This window comes from Eublepharis macularius, chromosome 4 (assembly GCF_028583425.1).
Source record: "Eublepharis macularius isolate TG4126 chromosome 4, MPM_Emac_v1.0, whole genome shotgun sequence".
NCBI classification, from domain to species: domain Eukaryota; kingdom Metazoa; phylum Chordata; class Lepidosauria; order Squamata; family Eublepharidae; genus Eublepharis; species Eublepharis macularius.
In genome coordinates this window covers 12,632,849-12,648,295 of record NC_072793.1, presented here as the reverse complement: position 1 = coordinate 12,648,295, position 15,447 = coordinate 12,632,849, and positions in this window count along the sequence as shown.

Genomic DNA, 15,447 nt, shown 5'->3' with positions numbered 1-15,447 from the left:
AGGAAGAGCAGTCAGAAACCACTGCTGCTGCTCCAGGAGGAATTCAGCGAGAACAGCCTGGAGCTTCTGCAGAGACTGTCAGGGATGAGGAACAGCCAGAAACCTCCACAGAGGCTGTAAGAGACAAAGACTCCCACAGGGCAAAAGCGAAACCTGAGCACCTGGGGCCAGCTGAAAGGAGGAAGCATAGAGATAAGTCAGCTCTGTTGGATAGGCGAAGGAGCGCCCGTTTACAGGCGCAACACCGAACGGAATTGTTAGAGAGAGAGGCAACAGCTGTTCCTCATTAGGACAGCATAAAAGGAAGACGCCGAGGAAACCAAGCGTGGAAGCAACTCAGCTCGCCACTCCCTGCTACCAGAGCTCTACGCCTGGACGCTCTTGCCCTGCCTTGTGCCCTGCCCTGCTGTTGGATTGGATTTTGACCCCAGCCTGCTTTCTGACTACTCTTCTGTCTGCTCCTCTCTCTGACTGACATATTGGCTCTGACACCTGACCTGACTCCTGGACTACTAACTTCCTGCCTGTTGTGTTCTGCCCTGCAGTACCAGTGGGCCTCCTGCCTGCTGAGCCCAGCCCTGTGCGCGACACGTTGCTTCCACCCACAATTCAGCAGCTACTGGCAGCATGGATGCAGCCACAGCTGCTGCACTTGCAGCTCAGAACCAGATGCTGCAGCAGACGGTGACCCAACTGAGCAATGCTGTGGCTCAGCTTCAGCAACAGCTTCAGCAGCAAGCTGCGGCAGTGCCACCGCCGGCCACGCCCAAGTGCCCAGTGAGTCCACCAGAAAAGTTCGCGGGCAATGTGGAGGAGTTTCCTGTCTTCCTAGCCCAGTGCCAGTTGTACATCAGCCTGCGCCCCCGAGACTTTCCTGATGATAAGACCAAGGTGGGCTTCATCCTGAGTCTCTTGAAAGGTCAGGCGGCCAAATGGTCTACCCCTCTGCTCCTGGAATCATCGCCGCTGCTGCAAGACTATACTGGGTTTGTGGAGCGGCTCCAGCAAACTTTCGCCAACCCCGTTAAGGCTGAGAGCGCCAACCGGTGCATCCGACGGCTCCGCCAGGGACGGGGGTCCGTGGCCACCTATGCGACAGAATTCCAGTTACTGGCTCAGGACCTTGCGTGGAACGAGGCAGCGCTGCAGGACCAGTTCATAGAGGGCTTGTCTGATGCGGTTGCAGATGAGCTGGCCCGAACGGAACGCCCCAGTTCCCTTCAAAACCTTGTAGTGCTGTGCCAGCGCATTGACCAGCGCCTGGAAGCCCGGAGACAGGCGCACAGTGAAGGGGCCTGGCGGGGAAGGATGCCCCGGCTGGTGCCTGCAGGCCCCTCCTCTGCCCCCACTGCTCCAAAGGGGGCGGAGCCCATGCAGCTGGGCGGCGCCCGACCCCGTCTTACGGCCGCAGAGAAAGCAAGGCGACGCACCCAGGGGCTCTGCTTGTACTGTGGCGGGGCCGGCCACTATGCCAACGCCTGCCCGGAAAAGCGCCACCCAGAAGGTGCCGCAAAAGACCGGCCCCGGCTCGCGGCGACCCACGCGGACCGGGGCGAGAGGTTTACACCAATGGGGCCCTTGACGTCGGAGGGGGACACCTCCTCCTCCACCTAGAAATCCAGTTGCCAGACGGGCGGCGCGTGGAAACCCGTGCCATGGTCGACTCCGGCGCTTCCCGGAGTTTCATGGACCGGCAGTTTGCCCATCAGCACCACATCCCGTTGCACGAAAAACCTGTTGCTGCCCTAGTGGAGGCCATCGACGGGCGGCTACTGAAATCCGGTCCAGTAACCCACGAGACTGAGCTGGTGGAGGTAGCTGTGGAAGGCCACCGGGACCGCGTCCAGTTCGATGTAGTCTGCATGCCGCACTTCTCGGTGGTGCTGGGGCTGACCTGGCTCGTGGGCAGCAACCCGCTCATCGACTGGAAGCGCCAAGTCGTCCAGTTCCCGACCAGGAAGCCGGATCCCCTCCCGAAGCTGCTCGCCAGCACAGACGCCAAGGTCCAGGGATCCCTGCTGCCACCCCACTATGCAGAGTTCGCGGACGTGTTCGAGGAGAAGGGGGCTGATCAACTACCTCCGCACAGACCGTACGATTGTGCCATCAACCTGATTCCTGATAAACCCCTCCCCAGCGGACGCCTGTACTCGTTGTCGGAGCCAGAACGAGTGGCCCTCAAGGACTTTTTGGCAAAAAACCTAGCGCGGGGGTTTATCCGACCCTCAGCCTCTCCGACATCTGCACCAGTCCTGTTTGTCAAAACGAAGGGAGGGGACTTGCGGTTATGCAACGATTACCGGGCCCTTAACCAGATTACAGTCAGAGACCGCTACCCACTACCTCTGATCCCTGACCTCTTAGAGCGGCTCCAAGGAGCAACTCGGTTCACTAAACTAGACCTGCGGGGAGCATATAACCTCATCCGGATACGGTCAGGGGATGAATGGAAGACAGCTTTCGGGACTCGTTACGGCCAGTTCGAGTACCTGGTAATGCCCTTTGGCCTATGCAACGCGCCAGCGGTCTTCCAGCGTTTCATCAACGACGTGTTCCGGGACCTCCTCGACCACTATGTCATCGTGTACCTGGATGACATTCTGATTTACTCCCGCAACCCTGCCAGGCATGGGGAGCATGTGCGTTCTGTGTTGGAGAGACTTAGACAGCATGGGTTGTATGCCAAGCTCGAGAAATGCGAATTTGACCGGGAAGAAGTTGAGTTCCTGGGACACCGAGTGTCCAACCAAGGAGTACAGATGGATCCCACTAAGGTCGAGGCGGTACTTTCCTGGCAGGCTCCCCGAAACCGTAAAGAGGTTCAGCGCTTCTTAGGGTTTGCAAACTACTACCGGCAGTTCATCCCTGATTTTGCTGCACTAGCCGTCCCCTTGACCCGATTGACACGGCCCCGCCTGCCATTCCAATGGACCCAGGAAGCCCAACAGGCCTTTCAAACCCTGAAGACCCGGTTTACGACTGGACCGGTCTTTGTGTACCCAGATCCGAGCCTCCCGTTCATAGTGCAGGCTGACGCCTCTGACACCACTTTGGGAGCAGTCTTAGCACAAAGACGCTCCTCCCACGAGGTGCCCCAACCATGTGCCTTCTACTCCCGACAGCTCACTCCAGCTGAGCGGAATTACACTATCTGGGAGAGGGAGCTGTTGGCCATCAAGGCTGCCTTTGAGACCTGGCGGCACCATTTGGAGGGAGCTCGGCACCCGGTGGTGGTATATACAGACCACCGTAACCTAGAACATCTGCAAACCACCCGAAACCTAACGCAACGCCAAATCCGATGGGCGTTGTTCTTCTCCCGCTTTCAATTTACTATCCGATACATCCCTGGCTCACAGAACAAGTTGGCGGATGCCCTGTCCCGGAAACCTGAATTCAGCCGGCAGGCAGGAGAGAAGCCGCCAGCCACAACCATTCTGGCTCCTGAGTGCTTTGCAGCCACCAATGCCCCAGATGCCCTGCAGGATCGGATCCGGCAAGCTCAAAGCACAGACCCCTGGACACAACGCATCACCCAGGGACTACAGGACCCCGCGCAGCCAGACCCCCCAGGCTATCTCTTGCAGCAGGGCCTCCTTACATATGAAGGCCGAGTCTATGTTCCCCCGGGTGCTCTACGAGGGGAGGCACTGCAGCTTGCTCATGACACCCTAGCAGCTGGTCACTTTGGGAGATACAAGACCTTGCACCTATTGTCCAGGGATTTCTGGTGGCCCCGTATGCAGGTTTTCGCTACGTGCAGTCCTGCGATACATGCCGGCGGGCCAAAGACCTTCCAGGGAAGCCAACAGGACTGTTACAACCGCTGCCCACACCCGAGGGGCCCTGGGAAACCGTTTCCATGGATTTTGTCACGGACCTGCCACCCTCTAAAGGGCACACATGCATTGCGGTGTTTGTTGACCTATTCACCAAGCTGGCCCACTTCGTACCTTGCCCATCGCTGCCTACGGCCAAAGATTTGGCATACCAGTATGTCCAAAACGTGTTCCGGCACCATGGGATTCCCCGGCACCTGGTCTCAGATCGGGGGGTGCAATTTACGTCGCGTTTCTGGAAGGCCCTCCAGACACTGCTCGGAACCCAGGTTCACCTGTCCTCGGCCCATCATCCACAGTCCGATGGGCAGACGGAGCGGACCAATGCCACGTTGGAGCAATACCTGCGCTGCTATATAAATTACCAGCAGGATGATTGGGCAGACCTCCTAGCCATGGCCGAATTTGCGTATAACAATTCAGTGCACGCCTCCACACGCCAGACCCCATTCCTGGCCACCTACGGACGCCACCCACGTTACTTTCCCAGAACAACGCCAAACTCATCAGTACCGTCAGCAGATGACTTTGTCCGGGAGCTGCAGGCCCTACACCTGGTTCTGCGGGAACAGTTAGACCGCGCCAAACGGGCCTACAAAGCAACCGCGGACCGGCGACGGCGGGAAGGGGACCCTTTGAAGGTGGGGGACTCGGTGTGGCTTTCCACTCGGCACATTCGGTCACAGCGGCCCTCCCAGAAATTGGACCACCGGTTCATCGGGCCCTACCGAATTACCGCCCAGATCAATCCTGTTGCCTACCGATTGGAGCTCCCACCAACACTCCGGATCCACCCCGTGTTCCATCGCTCCCTGCTCACCCCAGTAGCACCTCCACACCCCCTCCGTGAACCTGTACCACCGCCTCCCCCGGTCCTGGTGGACGGACAGGAAGAGTACGAGGTAGAACGGCTCGTAGACTCTCGCTGGCACCGGGGCCGTCTGCAGTACCTGGTGGAATGGAAGGGCTATGGACCCGAGGATAGATCATGGGAACCGGCCGAGAACCTCCACGCACCCCGCTTCATCCGCCAATTCCATCGGACCTACCCTAGCAAACCCGGACCTTCGGGTGGAGGGGGCCTTGGGAGGGGGGATGGTGTCGTGAGTCAGCCCCAGCCCCGGCTGGCCACCTTACCTATTGCTGCAGAGTCCTCCTCAGAAGATGAGCAGGAAGGGCCAGAAGGGTCTTCTCTAGAGCCAGAAGCCCCTGCAGAAGCTATTGGAGAGGAAGAGCAGTCAGAAACCACTGCTGCTGCTCCAGGAGGAATTCAGCGAGAACAGCCTGGAGCTTCTGCAGAGACTGTCAGGGATGAGGAACAGCCAGAAACCTCCACAGAGGCTGTAAGAGACAAAGACTCCCACAGGGCAAAAGCGAAACCTGAGCACCTGGGGCCAGCTGAAAGGAGGAAGCATAGAGATAAGTCAGCTCTGTTGGATAGGCGAAGGAGCGCCCGTTTACAGGCGCAACACCGAACGGAATTGTTAGAGAGAGAGGCAACAGCTGTTCCTCATTAGGACAGCATAAAAGGAAGACGCCGAGGAAACCAAGCGTGGAAGCAACTCAGCTCGCCACTCCCTGCTACCAGAGCTCTACGCCTGGACGCTCTTGCCCTGCCTTGTGCCCTGCCCTGCTGTTGGATTGGATTTTGACCCCGGCCTGCTTTCTGACTACTCTTCTGTCTGCTCCTCTCTCTGACTGACATATTGGCTCTGACACCTGACCTGACTCCTGGACTACTGACTTCCTGCCTGTTGTGTTCTGCCCTGCAGTACCAGTGGGCCTCCTGCCTGCTGAGCCCAGCCCTGTGCGCGACACATGTGTTCTTCTGAGTGATTGGTCACTGCGACTAACCGCAGAGTCTCAGTTCAGAAGTGATGCAATCTGAAAAACTTGTTCAAAAAACTTGAGGTCTAATAATGCCCTCCAGTCCCTATTCTTTTTAGGGACTGTGAACAAAATTGAGTAGACGCCCCCATCCTCTTTCATTGTGGGAAACATGCTCCACTGCTTAAATGCCCAGAAGGTGTTGGATTACCTTTTGGGTTAAGATTTTGCATAGGGGAGAGATGACAAAAACTTTCTGGTGGGTAGCTTTCGAATTGTATGGGATAGCCTTGTGAGACTATTTCTAAGGTCTGCCTGCGTGCCAACCCAGGCTTGATGGTAAAGAGTAGTTGTCCTCTCACAGGGACAGCTTGCGAGTCCTGTCTTAGAGATCTGAGTATTAAGGCTGGATCTCTTTCCACGTGTGGTGAACTGTCTGTTTGATCTTGGGACAAGGTAAGCGTTATCCCCACAATACAGCTGGGGAGCAGGGACTGAGAGGGCTGGTTTACCCAAGGCCATGTGGTAAGTTCATGGCAGTAGTGAGATTTGAACCCACAGAGTACTGCATCACAGTTCAGTTACTTAACCACTATACTACAAGTGGGGTCTTGAAAGGAACCCCCCCCCCTTATTAAAGAGCTGCCTAGATTAACCCCAGGATGGCCATTTGGAATCTTGTCTGGACCTTAGTAGAGTGTGTTGTGAATAAAAAGGCTGAGGGCCAATGGATCACCTCTCAGATTGTTTGAGTGTTTTTGGCAACACAGTTTTCTGTCCTAGGTCTCAACCCAGATCTTTCTCAGGGCATCCCCAAATAGCTTGTTCTCTGAAAGGGGTAAGCCAGGATGATATTTTTAGAGTGTGGATCTGCTGGCCATGCTCTTAGCCAAGGGTGTCGACTTGTTACTGCTGTCGAGACCATAATCCTGAAAGAAAAGGTAAATGTATCCAGGATGGTGCCTGTCTTGAAGGTACTGGCCTTTACATTTCTGTTTGCCCCTTCAATGGGGGCAGCTATTGTTGCACGGGAGGAGTTGTATCTGCTTTCTGATCCGTACTCCTGACACTCTGGATGCAATTGAGGTAATAGCTGTAGCCTTAACAGCCATGGCCACGGCCTTGTGAGTTCTTGTTAGCATGGCCTCTCTCCTCTTGTCTAAGTCGTCTCTGACTGATACTTGCCCATTCTCTGACCGGGGGGCCAGATGACTGGAGTTTCGATCACAGGTACCTGCAACAACTCATAGCAAAGAAAGGTAGTGAGTACAGTGTTTTTGTTTTGTTTTTTGACCAAGTTCAGGGATTGTTAACTGGCTTATGGTTTAGACCACTCAGACTTGAACTGTCTCCCCAAATATTCTAGAAATGGGAGGACCTTTTCTGAGGAACCTTTGCTAGGAAGAGACTCTTGTTTCCCTGGGTTGGATTTGGTATTCCCAGTCTAAGGGTCCTACTCCCCCAAGGGTAATTCCTACAGCCCTAAGGCTGAGAATGTCTTAGGTAGTAAATACTGGTAGACATCAGATTCTGACAGCTGGACTGACTGTTCTGGTAGGGATATTTCCTCCTCCTCTACATCTGAAGGAATTCATCCTTCTCCTTGTCATTACAGACTCTATCTGAGGGCAATCCCCCTCTCTGTGGGGATCCCGGACTGATAAACATTATAAACTGCCTTATTCTGACTCAGACCATCGGTCAGTGTTATCTCCTCCGACTGGCAACAGGTCTCCAGGGTCTCAGGAAGAGGTTTTTCCCATCACCTACCAGACTTTTTTAAGTGGAGTTAATGGGGAACAAACCTGGATCCTTTGCATACACAACAGAAGCTCTTCCACAGAGCCACAGCCTTACTCGTGGAGGAAGGAGGGAGAGGACGTAGACACCACACCACTATTAACAGAGGTTTCAGCCTGGCAGAGATTATATATTTCCTCCCTCCTGGTTAGTCTTAAGAAGTTAAAAGGTTCAAAGACACAGGCACATTTGTGCCCTTTATATATTACCCATCTGACAGGGAAAGTCCTGTTGTAAAGGCAGGGCTAGCTCCAAAGGGGAAAAGCCTGCAGTAGAACCTCCAGCCAGGAAGTTGGCATGGGCACATTCACATGGCGCCAGAGCTGAGGAGATACCTGGCATCTTTACTGGGCCAAGGTGCTTCTGCCTGGCCTGCATCACAGTTCAGCCCTCATAGTCAGTCTAATTGCCGACAGGAATTCTAGAGGTAACACGCTCGGGGGAACACTTATGTAGCCCTCCTGGGCTTGTCAGCTGGAGCTCTGGGTGTCTGGATTATGTTTCTGCCGTGTCTCTCCCACCGGGAGATTGGCAAGCGCGTCTTTGAGATTAGGTGGGAAATCACTCGTCGCGTTGATGTTTCCCGCCAAAATTGAGCTCCGCCAGGTGGCGCTGTTCTCAGCTGGCTGGCTGAGGCGCGCTGTTTTAACAAGCTCCCTCTGTGGAAGATGGGACTGTTTAGAGGCCTGCGTCTCTTCCAAGGCCATTTCCTCGCCGGGGAACCCACACAGCCTAAGAGGCATGCTGGTGCCGGCTGGGCTTGTTCCCGCCGCCGGTAGGACGGCTCCGTGGGAACAGCCCATACTCTCCTCCATGAAGCTTTCCTCAGAGTCCGATGACTCTCTAGAGACCATATCGTCCTCTTCTTTCTTTAGCAAGAGGAGTAAAAGAAGAGGAAATGGGAGGAGAAGGGCTAAGGAGTAAAGAATGGTTTGAGGAAGAAGAAAGGTAAATAAGAGGTAGAGGAAAAAAGGGCAGCAGAGCCAATCTGCTGAAGAACTGCTCTCCCTGCAGGCAGGAACAGAACTGAAGAGAAAGGGTGTCCCACACGCCAGACAGGAAGAGGAAGAAAATTAGTTCCTGCTTCCCTGATTGGATGGTGGGAATCACCCAAGATGTCCTCCGCCTCAGAGGGAGAAGCTGTGGGGGCTTTCAGGGAAGGGAAAGGAAATAGTGGAGGAGGGGGGATGAGATCCCCCCCCCACAAATCCTAACAGCCAGCTGCCAAGGCACACTGAGGACTTCTCAGATTTTCAAAACAACTCATTCACATTGTATCCAATTTAATCACTTTCTTGTATTATCCGGGCTTTTTTTCTGGGAAAAGAGGTGGTGGAACTCAATGGTGGAACTCAGGACCGCACAATGACGTCACTTTGGGTCAGCTGGAACAAGGGGGGAGTTTTTTAAAGTTTAAATTGCCTGTGGTGAAAATGGTCACATGGCTGGTGGCCCCGCCCCCTGATCTCCAGACAGAGGGGAGTTTAGATTGACTTCAGCTGGTTACAATGCCATAGAGACCATGTTCCATGGCAGGCATTTTCCCCACAGGAACTGATCTCTGTTACCTGGAGATCAGTTGTAATTCCAGGACATCTTTAGCCACTACTGTGGAGTTGGAAACCCTGTTTCCACTGCATGTTTAGACCAGGCCTTCAGTCTTTAACAGTGCAATCTTAAGAACCACTTCCTGGGGGTACACTCCATTGAATTAAATGGGACTGGTTTCTCAGTAGACATCAGGGGCTGGGCTGGCCCCCAACAGAGGAGGAAAGAACAGCCTCATGTTTCAACAGGTGATGCATGCTCCTGCCCCACTCACCCCTGTAGGGCTCAAGTAGCAGCAGGCTTGGCCCCCTGACTAGCATGGGGTGGTTGTGATGGGGGTCTGTCAGAGGGGAAGGCCCCAGAGTTACTAACATTGCTCTGGCAGACCTGCTTAGGATTTCTCCCAGAGCTACAGTGTTTTAAATGTGTTGAAGTCACTGAGCTTAGAATGGTACAACTGTGTTTGGGACTGCACTGCAAAGGTACCAAAAAACTCTGGACTGCTTGGGTCGCAGCAGACTAACTCCTGCTAACGTTGCTAGCCTCCAGGTGTTGGTCGGAGGTAAAGATAGTCCCCTGTGCAAGCACCGAGTCATTCCTGACCCACGGGGGGGGGGGGGGGGACATCACATCACAACATTTTCTTGGCAGACTTTTTACGGGGTGGTTTGCCATTGCCTTCCCCAGTCATCTATTAACTCATCATTGCCTTCCCCAGTTGGCTGCTCATAGAATTACAACCAGGCCACAGAGATCAGTTCCCCTAGAGAAAATGGCTGCTTTGGAGGGTGGACTCTGTGGCATTATAACCTGCTCTGGTCCCTTCTCTCCCTAAAACCTGCCCTCTCCAGGCTCCACCCCGGCAATCTTCAAGAATTTCCTAACCTGGAACTGGTAACTGTATCTGGAATACCTTTCTTTTACTCCCAGGTGTTGTTACGGAAATAGTAATTCATTTATTGAATAGTGGACTCAACGGAGTTAATAGCAACCATTTCTTTATATGGGAGAAAGGGGTTCAAGCACCTGTTCTCTATTGGTGGAAATGCCACTTTGGAAACACCCAGGGTTGCCAGCTTCAAGTTGGGAAATTCCTGGAGATTTGGGGGGTGGAACCTGGAGAAAGCAGGTTTGGGGAGGGGAGGAACCTCCACAAGATAGGTTTCCATAGAGTCTACCCTCCAAAGCAGCCATTTTCTCCAGGTGAACTGCTCGCTGTGGCCTGGAGGCTGGCAATCCTAGAAACACCAGCCGTTAAGACTCAAGCCAGCCCTATCTACGTACATAGCTCCATCCTGAGCTGTTTCTTAATTGTGACAAAATTCTCTACATATTGTCAGACATAGGACAGTCACTTTTTAAAAAAAGATTTTTGTACATTTTGTCAGACTGTGGCTAAATAAGGCACTCACTACAGGGTTCCCTTTAGAAGCAAACACAAGTCCATTGTTTGGAAAAGGAAACTTTACTGCAGAAAAGGTCCATTATAGTCCACTGTCCTGAATAGGAGACTCAGGATGGTACATGATCATTGTTACCAATGAAGAGCAAGCATAAGGTACAGAGTAACAATACCCATTCGGATCAGCCTCCCCCCACAGTTCTCAAAACAACATCTCTCAGTCCTGGGAAGCTGCTCTCCTTCAAGGCCAATGCTTGGTGGAACGGTGTTAGACTAAACAGTCTCCTCCAGTGGGAATGCTGCCTGGGAACTGGTGCACCTGGGAAGGAAACACTCAAACACTAGAAGCATTAGAAAATGGAGTCAGTACAGTTTAGATATACACTGGACCTGACATTCTGCCCCCCTTAAAACAAATCCCCCCCTGGTTTATATGGGTAGCGAGTATGAAAAGCTTTGGTAAGTCTAGGAGCATGAACATGCGCAGAGTTCACCCATTCATCGTAACCAGAATCAAAGTCCTTCCATCGAATGAGGTAAAAAAGCTGATTTCGTTTGAGTTTAGAGTCCAGGATTTGTTGTACCTCATAGTGTGTTTGGTCGTCAATTAAAGTTGGAATGGGTGGAGCTTTGACGTGCCATTTGTTGTCGGTGGGAGCTCTCTTTAGAAGACTGACATGGAACGTATCATGCACATGGCGCAGGTTCTTGGGCAAAGTTACAGCAACAGTCACTTTATTTATTACCTTGCGTACAGGAAAAGGTCCTAGGAATTTCAGAGCGAGTTTGCGGCTTGTCTGAGCCAGTTTCAGATTTTTTGTGGAAATATACACATGATCTCCGGGTTGTAATGCCCATTCAGCCACACGATGGCGGTCTGCGTATTTTTTGTAATCCAGTTTGGCTTTTTCAAGGTGCTTCTTAATAAGAGTCCATTGCTGCGCCGCCTCCCCCCACCACGAAGATACATCTGGCCATTTAGAGGAATGGAGAGGGGGTGCGTCCAACGGGAAGGGATTGAAGTGAGTTCCGTAGACAATTTTGAAGGGGGCCTCCCCCGTTGAAGCGTGTACACTGTTGTTATATGAGAACTCGGCCAGAGGGAGAAGGTCCACCCAATTATCTTGTTGAAAATTGATGTAGCAACGAAGGAACTGTTCTAATATTTGGTTTGTTTTTTCGGATTGCCCGTCGGTTTGTGGGTGGTGGCTTGAACTGATGCCTTGTTCAATATTCAACATTTTCAAAAGCTCCCGCCAGAAGTTGGCAACGAACTGTCCGCCGCGATCCGAAATCACCTTGGACGGAAAAGAATGTAGTTTTACGATGTGTTTTAGAAATAAATCCGCTAGTTTTCGAGCGGAGGGTATAGCAGTACAGGGGATAAAATGAGCTTGTTTGGAGAACAGATCTACCACAACTAAAATACAATTATGTCCTTTTGAGATAGGTAGATCAGTGATAAAGTCCATGGATATTACCTCCCAGGGTCTGTTTGGCGTTTCCAATGGTTGCAGGAGACCCGGAGGCTTCCCTTTCCTGGTTTTGGCACTGAGGCAAATAGGGCAGGAAGCAACGTATTGGGAAATGTCTTTGCGCATGCCCGGCCACCAGAATTGCCTTTGGATTAGGTGCAAAGTTTTCAGATACCCATAATGTCCAGCAGTGGGAGCATCATGACAGCGCTGCAAGACCTCCAGCCTGAGGCTGTCCGGGACATAAAACTTGTTCCCAGCTAGCCAATCCCCGTGTGGGGATTGGGTCAGTTTGTTTCTCGGAGCTCTATCCCCCTCCTTCTCCACTTCAGTTTTAAGTTTCGATTTCCACTCTTGGTTACCCGGGAGGGGCTGCTTGGCACGACTGCGAGTAGTTACCACGCCCCCAAGTTGCGTAGGCGAGAAGACAGTGTCGACAGTCTCCTCCCGTTTGCTCTTATGTTGGGGCATGCGCGATAGGGCGTCCGCCAAAAAGTTAGTTTTGCCCGGGAGATAATTTAGAGTGAAGTCGAATTTGGAAAAGAATTCCGCCCATCGCAATTGCTTGGCATTTAGTCTGCGTGGGCTTCGGAGGGCTTCCAGATTTTTATGATCTGTCCAAACCTCGAAGGGGTATCGCGCCCCCTCCAGCCAATGTCTCCAGTTAGTAAGGGCTGCTTTTACTGCAAAGGCCTCCTTCTCCCACACATTCCAATTCCTTTCCGCCTCCGAAAATTTCCTAGACAAGAAAGCACAAGGCCGCAATCTACCATCCTCCCCCTTCTGTAGTAAAACCCCCCCTATCGCCGTATCGCTGGCGTCGACCTGTACTATGAAAGGGGATTGTTCGTTGGGGTGGGAGAGGATGGGTTCCGTTACAAATTGCTTTTTTAGACATTCGAAGGCCGTTTGGCAATCGGGGGTCCATTGCAGTTTGGAAGAGGGTTTTTTAGCTTGGTCCCCTTTATCTTTGGTTTTCAGCAAGTCTGTTAAGGGGAGCGTGATTTGGGCGAAATTTGCTATGAAGTCTCTATAGAAGTTGGCAAAACCCAGAAAGGATTGTAGTTCTTTACGGGTGGTGGGTGTCTGCCAGTCTTGGATCGCCTGTATTTTGGCTGGATCCATTTTCAGACCTTCTTGGGAGATACAATACCCGAGGTAAGTGAGTTCGGTTTTATGAAATTCACATTTGGACAATTTGATGGGCAGCTTATTCTTCATCAGGGTGGCTAAGACCTTTCGTACCATTTGAATATGTTCTTCCTCGGTGTCCGAGTAAATTAACACATCATCAAGGTACACCACCACCCCTTTGTACAGAAATTCGTGTAGAACTTCGTTTATCATGGACATGAATACAGACGGGGCTCCCGTCAAACCAAAAGGCATAACTAAGTATTCATATTGTCCGAGGGGCGTATTGAAAGCGGTTTTCCACTCATCCCCTGCCTTGATACGAACGTGGAAGTAAGCATCTTTTAGATCTAATTTCGTAAAGATCTTACCTTGGGCCACGACGTTGAGAAGGTCTCGGATGAGTGGGATAGGATAGGCGTTGTTGGTGGACACTGCATTCAATCCTCGGAAATCTGTGCACAGTCGAAGTCCCCCATCCTTCTTTTTCACGAAAAGGACTGGAGCGGCGTGGGGGCTAGTGGCTGGGCGGATGAATCCTCGTTGGAGGTTGGTGTCAATGAATTTCCGGAGCTCTTCGCGTTCATGGAGACTCATGGGATAGAGTCGTCCTTTGGGCAGTGAGGCTCCGGGTAAAATTTCTACCGCACAGTCCGTTCGTCGGTGCGGGGGTAGAGCATCAGCTTCCTCTTCCGAGAAAGCATTTAGAAAAGGCCAGTACGGTTCGGGTATTTGGTTGACTTCTTCTTGGGTGAGAATGGGTATTGTTACTCTGTACCTTATGCTTGCTCTTCATTGGTAACAAAATGTCAGACTGTGGCTAAATAAGGCACTCACTACAGGGTTCCCTTTAGAAGCAAACACAAGTCCATTGTTTGGAAAAGGAAACTTTACTGCAGAAAAGGTCCATTATAGTCCACTGTCCTGAATAGGAGACTCAGGATGGTACATGATCATTGTTACCAATGAAGAGCAAGCATAAGGTACAGAGTAACAATACCCATTCGGATCAGCCTCCCCCCACAGTTCTCAAAACAACATCTCTCAGTCCTGGGAAGCTGCTCTCCTTCAAGGCCAATGCTTGGTGGAACGGTGTTAGACTAAACAGTCTCCTCCAGTGGGAATGCTGCCTGGGAACTGGTGCACCTGGGAAGGAAACACTCAAACACTAGAAGCATTAGAAAATGGAGTCAGTACAGTTTAGATATACACTGGACCTGACACATTTAGCATGTTGCATACAACAAACATAATGTGGAGAATCGGTGAAAACCAGAAACATTTCCTAAAGAAATTCACACATGCTGCTAAACAGATGAGGCCTACTCCCTTAATTTTTTTTTTTTGAAAAATTTTTATTGGGTTAGAATCCATTATTTCCACATTTACATTCAATTTTCCCCAATTTTTTCATCTCTAACCCCCTCCCTTTCCCCCCCCTTTTTGTTGACTTCCAACAGCTTTCCAACCCTTTGTCCCCTTTCCCTTACTTTTATTAGCTTCCTCTATCTAAAACAAATATATATTCTCCATTATTCTAAGCAGTACATCCTTAACTATTTTTAACATTATATGCCCAAACTGTAAGCCTTTGTTTCCATCTTAGATAAACAATTTATCCCAATTTTTCAATTTCAGGTATTTCTATATATCATAAACCATATAGATCATACATTCGTTTATATCAAACAATTTGACTTATTCTCTATATATATTACTCATTCTATCTTTTTATAATAGTTCTAAATATCTCTCCTCACGTAGTCAATCAATTTGACCCATCTATATCTTCAGACATTCAGTTTGGTACAAAACTTGTCAGAAAAAAAAGAAAATATTGTTAGTTAATCGCTCCTTATATTTAGTCCTTATAATTAATTATTTTCTCTATGTTCTGTTTGTTAACCTATATATATCTATATATATGTCAATCTATTAATCTGACTGCTTATTAATTCACATTTATCTCTTCTCCCCCCGGTAAAGTCTCCCCCCTCTACTTCAATACTTCAGTAGTTCTCAAACTGCCACAGTTTTCCTCCCACCTCCCATTTCTTCTCCAGGTATTGTTTCAGCTTCTCCCAGTCTGTGTTGAACTGCCCTGAGTCCAGATCTCTCAATTTTCTTGTCATCTTGTCCATTTCAGCCATATACAGCAATTTGTAAGTCCAATCTTCAATAGTTGGCACTTCTTGTACTTTCCATTTTTGCGCATACAAAAGTCTAGCTGCTGCTGTCATATAAAATATCAACGTCCTGTGTTGGGCTGGAATTCCCTCCATTCCCAAGTTCAGTAGCAGGAGTTCTGGGTTCTTATTAATTTGAAATTGTAAAATTTCACTCATTTCTCTTATTATTTCTCCCCAGTACTGCCTGGCTACCTCACACGACCACCACATATGATAGAGGGAGCCCTCATGCT